Source organism: Xyrauchen texanus, chromosome 18 (genome assembly GCF_025860055.1).
Source record: "Xyrauchen texanus isolate HMW12.3.18 chromosome 18, RBS_HiC_50CHRs, whole genome shotgun sequence".
Taxonomy (NCBI): Eukaryota; Metazoa; Chordata; class Actinopteri; order Cypriniformes; family Catostomidae; genus Xyrauchen; species Xyrauchen texanus.
Window position 1 is genome coordinate 45,126,616 of NC_068293.1, and position 9,158 is coordinate 45,135,773.

Genomic DNA, 9,158 nt, shown 5'->3' on the forward strand with positions numbered 1-9,158 from the left:
ACGTCAGGTGTCTCGTCAGGTGTCACGTCAGGGGTCACCTCAGGGGTCACCTCAGGGGTCACGTCAGGGGTCTCGTCAGGTGTCACGTCAGGGGTCACGTCAGGTGTCACGTCAGGTGTCTCGTCAGGTGTCTCGTCAGGTGTCACGTCAGGTGTCACGTCAGGTGTCACGTCAGGTGTCTCGTCAGGTGTCACGTCAGGTGTCTCGTCAGGTGTCACGTCAGGTGTCTCGTCAGGTGTCTCGTCAGGTGTCTCGTCAGGTGTCACGTCAGGTGTCACGTCAGGTGTCACGTCAGGTGTCTCGTCAGGTGTCTCGTCAGGTGTCACGTCAGGTGTCTCGTCAGGTGTCACGTCAGGTGTCTCGTCAGGGCTCACGTCAGGTGTCTCGTCAGGTGTCTCGTCAGGTGTCACGTCAGGTGTCTCGTCAGGTGTCACGTCAGGTGTCACGTCAGGGCTCACGTCAGGTGTCTCGTCAGGTGTCACGTCAGGTGTCTCGTCAGGTGTCTCGTCAGGTGTCTCGTCAGGTGTCTCGTCAGGTGTCACGTGTCTCGTCAGGTGTCACGTCAGGTGTCTCGTCAGGTGTCACGTCAGGTGTCTCGTCAGGTGTCACGTCAGGTGTCACGTCAGGTGTCTCGTCAGGTGTCTCGTCAGGTGTCACGTCAGGTGTCTCGTCAGGGCTCACGTCAGGTGTCACGTCAGGGCTCACGTCAGGTGTCTCGTCAGGTGTCACGTGTCTCGTCAGGTGTCACGTCAGGTGTCTCGTCAGGTGTCACGTGTCTCGTCAGGTGTCACGTCAGGTGTCTCGTCAGGTGTCACGTGTCTCGTCAGGTGTCACGTCAGGTGTCTCGTCAGGTGTCAGGTGTCTCGTCAGGTGTCACGCCAGGTGTCTCGCCGGGTGTCACGCGGTCTCGGCCAGGTGTCACGTCAGGTGTCTCGTCAGGTGTCACGTGTCTCGTCAGGTGTCACGTCAGGTGTCACGTCAGGGGTCACGTCAGGTGTCTCGTCAGGTGTCACGTGTCTCGTCAGGTGTCATGTCAGGTGTCATGTCAGGTGTCTCGTCAGGTGTCACGTCAGGTGTCACGTCAGGGGTCACGTCAGGGGTCACGTCAGGGGTCACGTCAGGTGTCACGTCAGGTGTCACGTCAGGTGTCACGTCAGGTGTCTCGTCAGGTGTCTCGTCAGGGGTCACGTAAGGTGTCACGTCAGGGGTCACGTCAGGTGTCTCGGCCAGGGGTCACGCCAGGTGTCTCGCCAGGGGTCACGCCAGGGGTCACGCCAGGGGTCACGTCAGGTGTCTCGCCAGGGGTCACGCCAGGTGTCACGCCAGGTGTCTCGGTCAGGGGTCACGCCAGGTGTCTCGCCAGGTGTCTCGGCCAGGTGTCACGCCAGGGGTCACCTCAGGGGTCACCTCAGGGGTCACGCCAGGTGTCTCGGCCAGGTGTCACGCCAGGTGTCTCGGCCAGGTGTCTCGGCCAGGGGTCACGCCAGGTGTCTTGTCAGGTGTCACGCCAGGGGTCTCGCCAGGGGTCACGCCAGGTGTCACGCCAGGTGTCACGCCAGGGGTCTCGGCCAGGGGTCACGCCAGGGGTCACGCCAGGTGTCTCGCCAGGTGTCACGCCAGGTGTCACGCCAGGTGTCTCGCCAGGGGTCACGCCAGGTGTCTCGGCCAGGTGTCACGCCAGGTGTCTCGCCAGGTGTCACGTAAGGGCTCATGTCAGGTATCTCGCCAGGTGTCACGCCAGGTGTCTCGTCAGGTGTCACGCCAGGTGTCACGTCAGGGGTCACGCCAGGTGTCACGCCAGGTGTCTCGCCAGGGTCACGCCAGGTGTCTCGTCAGGTGTCACGCCATGTGTCACGCCAGGTGTCTCGCCAGGTGTCACGCCATGTGTCACGTCAGGTGTCACGCCATGTGTCACGTCAGGTGTCACGTAAGGGGTCACGTCAGGTGTCACGTCAGGTGTCTCGTCAGGGGTCACGTCAGGTGTCTCGTCAGGTGTCACGTCAGGTGTCACGTCAGGTGTCTCGTCAGGTGTCACGTAAGGGCTCATGTCAGGTATCTCGTCAGGTGTCACGTCAGGTGTCACGTAAGGGATCACGTCAGGTGTCACGTCAGGTGTCTCGTCAGGTGTCACTGATTAAACTGTAAAACCTCTGAGATCATTGCCATTGGAGGTAGATGGATATATTGGTTTTACAGATTAATCGGTGCAGATATTTGCTTTTTGGAACTATCGATATAGGAAATATTTATGCCAACAGCTGCCGATGGAAGCGCTGGAAGATTCTGCAGTATAACTGCAGCAGAGGTGAAATTAAACAATCTCTGACACCTCGTGGGGATTTGCTAAATCTTTTTAATCTTTCACCACAGACAATAATTATTCAAAAGTATGCATAACCATTCAAATACAGACAAGATAGTGCATCCTTACTATGGCTCAATTCAGATATCCATCAACTATTGAAAAGAGAGATCTTGCTTTGAAAAAGTCTTTGCTCACAAAAACACAGACAGATATTATAAGCTTTGAATCGTTAAGAAATAAAGTATCTAGTGAAATGAGAAAGGCGAAAACTGCATATTTGGAGTAATTGATTGCAGAATCGAAGCTGAATGGCTCGTCTCTTTGGAAGTGCTTTAACAAACTTTCTAAACGAGAAGGTATACAAAGAAAACCATTGTTGGAGCTGCACATAAATGGAAGACTTGGTACTGATGGCACTGAAATTGCTAATTAATTTAATAGATATTTTATCCAGTCTGTGGAAGAACTTGCTCCATGTTTTGAACCTGTACAATTACCTCAATATGCAATAAATGACGCTCATCCTTTTATATCTCTGAGGCTGATGAGGATAAGATACTCCATATTATTAATCAATTGAATCATATATTTAGAATGGCCCTTGGTAAATCTGATAAATGTATCTATTAGAGAAAATAAATTCCCTTCAAATTGGAAAACTTCAATTATAAGCCCAATTTTTAAGGCAGGATCGGTTAATGAGGTGCAGAATTACAGACCAATGTCTATACTGCCTGCACTCTCTAAGATTCTGGAAAAGTTGGTAGCTGAACAACTTATCAACTATCTAGAAACAAATGATTTACTTCGGCCTAAAACCAAACGGTTTAGACTGAAGTATTGAACAGAAACGGCAAACTGCTTTCTCACAGAATTTATTAAGGGAGCTTTAGATAAAGGTCATGTGGTAGGCGCAGTATTTTTAGACCTCAAAGGCATTTGATACTGTGAATCATGAAATACTCCTGCATAAATTAAATCTGTTTAGTTTCTCCCAGCAGGCAATACATTGGTTCATATTTATAATCTTGAGAACAGTGTGTTAAAATAAATATGAATATATCTTTATGAAACTGTGAGATCCCTCAAGGGTCAATTTTAGGTCCACTGTTGTTTTCCATATGTCAATAATTTACCAAATTGTTGTAAGGAAACTAAATATCAGTTATATACAGATGAAGCAGTCATTTATGTATCGGCACAGATGCCATGCTTCGCTGGAGATTTATTATCAAATGAAATGACTGGCGTGTCACTGTGGACATGGCAAAACAACTGTTTGACATTGAATTGTTCAAAAACTTGTCTCAATGTGTTTTTCAATTAGAAGGAAGGAATTGAAATTTGATGTGCATGTAAAGAGGCTTTGTAGAACGATCAGAACAAACTTGAACTGTTTTATATGATTAGACCATTTATATCCCTAAAAGCAGCTTAGTTAGATATGCATGCAATGGTCTCCTCACATTTATCTTATTGTGACCGTCTGGAGTTTCTCAACTGACCATCAAACCTGTTAGATCTCTATATAAACCAAATCTAAACATTTTGGACAACTAATAAATAAAATATCCATCCATATTGCATCCTCACTTCAATGCATGTTGTGTTGCTTTGATGAGATAATCAAGTGATCTCATTTGAGGGCATGCAAAGAAAAATGAGATTATACGGAAAGCCCCGTTTGCATGCACACTGTCGATAACTTCATATCTTGTGAATAATAATAAAATTAACTCATGTGGTGAATTTATATTTACATTTACATTTATGCATTTGGCAGATGCTTTTATCCAAAGTGACTTACAGTGCACTTATTACAGGGACAATCCCCCCGGAACAACCTGGAGTTAAGTGCCTTACTCAAGGACACAATGGTGGTGACTGTGGGGATTAAACCAGCAACCTCCTGAGTACCAATGTATTATACAGAGCACTTATTACAGGAACAATCCCCCCGGAGCAACCTGGAGTTAAGTGTCTTACTCAAGGACACAATGGTGGTGACTGTGGAGGTCAAACCAGCAACCTTCTGATTACCAATGTATTATACAGAGCACTTATTACAGGGACAATCCCCCCGGAACAACCTGGAGTTAAGTGTCTTACTCAAGGACACAATGGTGGTGACTGTGGGGATCGAACCAGCAACCTCCTGAGTACCAATGTATTATACAGAGCACTTATTACAGGAACAATCCCCCCGGAGCAACCTGGAGTTAAGTGTCTTACTCAAGGACACAATGGTGGTGACTGTGGAGGTCAAACCAGCAACCTTCTGATTACCAATGTATTATACAGAGCACTTATTACAGGGACAATCCCCCTGGAGCAACCTGGAGTTAAGTGTCTTACTCAAGAACACAATGGTGGTGACTGTGGGGATCAAACCAGCAACCTTCTGATTACCAGTTATGTGCTTTAGACCACTACGCCACCCCCATCCCCACTCATTTATAGGCTGTAAAAATCATAATTGATTAAATGCTTAATTATAGAGCATTATAATGGAGTGGTGGTGGTGTAGTGGACTAAAGCACATAACTGGTAATCAGAAGGTTGCTGGTTCGATCCCCACAGTCACCACCATTGTGTCCTTGAGTAAGACACTTAACTCTAGGTTGTTCCGGGGGGATTGTCCCTGTAATAAGTGCACTGTAAATCAGTTTCGATAAAAGCGTCTGCCAAATGCATAAATGTAATTAATGGGGTCTCTGTCATTCCCAATGAGAGTCTGAAAGTCTCGTGTTATGCACCAAATCTTCTTTTCTTTCTGGTTATTATTGGGATTTTGGTTAAACAATGAACTGCAACTGGGAAGACTGAGAAAATCTTTAAACATTTTATAAGTCAATTTGAAAAGTTCTACCAGCTCAGTTTTGGGTACCGGCAACATCCAATATTGTTCAACCTCTTACTGAAAATGTTCATTATTTTATTTGTTTCCTTTTAAGTTAAATGCACTTTCCTAAAGTGCTTTATACAGGCAGTAAATAAGTGTTGTGTTCTATGATGCCTACAGTATATACTGTAGTATATAGTAAACACGGTTTAAATTAAGTACATACCTGCTATGTGCTAAACAAGATTATTAATGTGATTGTAATGAATCAGTTTTATAAGGTCAATTAAACAGAAGTACAGCTCAGTTGCAATTAAAGAAACATATCCACAACTTTCCTTTGTGGCACTTGGAAGCATCTCATTTGATCATGGAGCTGGGTTTAATTTTGGGCTTCACTCCACATCAAAGCACGTCTCATGCAAATGCTGCTCTCTTTAACGTGCCATCTGTTCACAGTTCAGTACAGTAATCAGATGTCGCTGTATGTTTGCATGCATGAGAAAGATAAGTGGTTAGTGGAAGACATAAATCTGGGCTATCGTGTTGCATTGACGGGTCAATATCAATGTAAAACGGCTGCTTTGAGAGTTTCACACGTGTATCACATGATCTGATCTTCTATCCAGACAAACGTGCATTCATGTGCGGTGTGATTTGAGTTTAGCGTCGCCAGCAGACAAGAAGGAAATGAACGGGACGCAACAAATGTGCTGTACCTTACAGCCTTTAGCAAAGGTGTGATTTTAAGTAAGGCCATCGGCGATCGACCACATGCGCTTCTGAAGAGCTGCAGGCGTCGGATCAGAAGCGCAGTCACTTCATGCTCTCTTGGCAGCTCAACCGCAACTTCCTGTTTCATTTGAGCTGCACTTCTGCTTCAGATTTCAGCAAACAGACAAACGCTTCATCAGAATGGACACGTGTATCATGTATGTGAAGCATGTATTCTCAGCCACGCTCCTGACGGCCACTTTCCTGCAGATTATCTCCAAACTTATACTCCTGCTTCTCATTTCAACTATTCCTGAAGACCTTTATCAGCTGCTTCAGTTGTTCCATTAGTGTTTGAGCTCTAAATACACTTCTTCAATGATGTATGAGATCATCAACAAGCCCTCGTCTTCTTCTTCACTGTTAGTGTTGGGGAAGGTCCCCAAAAAAGTCATCAACTACAAACTAGACAATGAAGTTTGTCAAGGCTTGACGAAGCGTCTTTTTAAAAGCTCGAATTTTGAGGTTTTGCAGGTGCAACAGAAAAGTAGTTTTGGCCATTTTGAAGGTCCGATACAGAAAAAGCAAAAGTCCGATCAGTTAGAAAAGATCAAGCGCACTAAATCCGAACAGTTTGAAGGTCTGTGCCAATTTTGGTGTATGTGGCTTGACTGCTTTAGGAGATTTTCTGGTCTTTGGATAAGGATGCAACTAAGCCAGTTAAATGACTAATTAGTACTCAAACACTGTAAATAGAGTACTTTACTGATTACTCGTTGAAAAGTAATCACATTACTAATGCTTCATTTACTTCTAAGTTACTTTCTATAAGACATAGAAATGAAATAAATGAAAAATAATGTCTATATTGCTATATTTTCTCATTGTTCATTGGCGAACACCATATGTGAAATGTACTTAAAAGCAATGACATCTTTTACTTGAAAAGTTCTTCAATTACAGTAACTAATAACTTTGTAATCAGATTACACCCAACACTGCTCTTTGTAGATGAATAAAGTTTCTTCACATCGCTACATTGTTTCTGGGCTCTTAAAAGCAGCAGAATTTGAACATCAAAGCTTCTCTAAAGAACTAGACCATGAAAGGTTCTCCTGTGAAATCAAACTTTTGATATGGTTTCTGATTGGAGCTTCAATTGAAAGTTTTATATGTATCAAATAAAGAATAAATGAATGATAGATCTGGTGTGCAGGTGGTGTCGTACCTGCTGTCGCTGGGCTTCAGTGTCTTCGGCTCAGAGGTGTTGCAGCGAGCGTCTATTTAAATGTGAGAGGAAGGAAGTGACAGCGAGCGGCCTACACAACACAAGAAACAGGAACACACAGAGCACATGTCTTTATAAGGAAATCTGAGTGACATCTCACACCAGCGACATACAGCACAGGGGCGGTTCTGGGTGGGGCTGAGGGGCAGTGGCCCCCCCTGACAGAAGCCTGGCCCCTCATGTGCCCCCCCGGTGATGATATAACACCTGTAACCCCCCGGTACCCTGCCCAGATTTCAAGGAAATCATCTTTTTATAGTCATTTTTATGTCTTTACGTTATTTGATATCCATTCAACTTTACTACCACATGAGATAGATTTATTTGTTTATCACATGACATATGTTATATTCACACACATGACCACTGCATCACGTAGATTTTCTGTGCAACATTGCTGAATTTTCAGTATCTCATACACATGTTGTTTCTTACTCAAGTTAACGCTGATGTTTCAGTGATTGACTTGATTTGCATTTAACATTAATATTTGATGAAGAAACAACACTTAAGTAAACTATAGCAAGTTTAACACATGAACAATATGATGTGACTATAATGTCATTTGGGTGTGCTACTGAAATAATGTAATTTAGACTCAAAAAGTGCTTGAGAAAATACATCCTGTATTATAGATTATATATAGATTATGAGTAGATTATGTGTAGATTATGTTTAGATTATGTGTAGATTATGTGTAGTTTATGTGTATATTATGTGAAGATTATATGTAGATTATATGTAGATTATGTGAAGATTATGTGTAGATTATATGTAGATTATGTGTAGATTATATATATATTATGTGAAGATTATGTGTAGATTATGTGTAGATTATATGTAGTTTATGTGTATATTATGTGTAGATTAGTAGATATATGTAGATTATGTGTAGTTTATGTGTATATTATGTGTAGATTATATACATATTATATGTAGATTATTTGTATATTATATGTAGTTTAGTAGATATATGTAGATTATGTGTAGATTATGTGTAGATTATGTGTAGATTAGTAGATATATGTATATTATGTGTAGACTATGTGTAGATTATATGTAGATTATGTGTAGATTATGAGTAGTATATATGTAGATTATGTGAAGATTATATATATATTATGTGAAGATTATGTGTAGATTATGTGTAGATTATATGTAGTTTATGTGTATATTATGTGTAGATTATGTGTAGATTAGTAGATATATGTAGATTATGTGTAGTTTATGTGTATATTATGTGTAGATTATATACAGATTATATGTAGATTATTTGTATATTATATGTAGTTTAGTAGATATATGTAGATTATGTGTAGATTAGTAGATATATGTATATTATGTGTAGACTATGTGTAGATTATATGTAGATTATGTGTAGATTATGAGTAGTATATATGTAGATTATGTGAAGATTATATATATATTATGTGAAGATTATGTGTAGATTATGTGTAGATTATATGTAGTTTATGTGTATATTATGTGTAGATTATGTGTAGATTAGTAGATATATGTAGATTATGTGTAGTTTATGTGTATATTATGTGTAGATTATATACAGATTATATGTAGATTATTTGTATATTATATGTAGTTTAGTAGATATATGTAGATTATGTGTAGATTAGTAGATATATGTATATTATGTGTAGATTATGTGTAGATTAGTAGATATATGTAGATTATGTGTAGATTATGTGTATATTATGTGTAGTTTATGTGTATATTATGTGTAGATTATGTGTAGTTTAGTAGACATATGTAGATTATGTGTAGATTAGTAAATATATGTAGATTATGTGTAGATTATTTGTAGATTATATTTAGATTATGTGTAGATTATGTGTAGTTTAGTAGACATATGTAGATTATGTGTAGATTAGTAGATATATGTAGATTATGTGTAGATTATTTGTAGATTATATGTAGATTAGTAGATATATGTAGATTATGTGTAGTTTATGTGTATATTATGTGTAGATTATATACAGATTATATGTAGATTA

At 41.3% G+C, this 9,158-nt stretch overlaps 1 protein-coding gene across 1 annotated transcript in view; it reads right to left on the reverse strand.

Annotated features, from left to right (window-relative positions):
• The window catches only part of LOC127658945 (plastin-2-like), a 23,205-nt gene extending 16,055 nt beyond the window's left edge, over window positions 1–7,150 (reverse strand). Inside the window, exon 1 of the mRNA XM_052148534.1 lies at window positions 7,090–7,150. The gene's annotated coding sequence lies outside the window, so the exon portion shown is untranslated. The remainder of the gene's footprint in view (window positions 1–7,089) is intronic.
• Window positions 7,151–9,158: the final 2,008 nt, after the last annotated feature.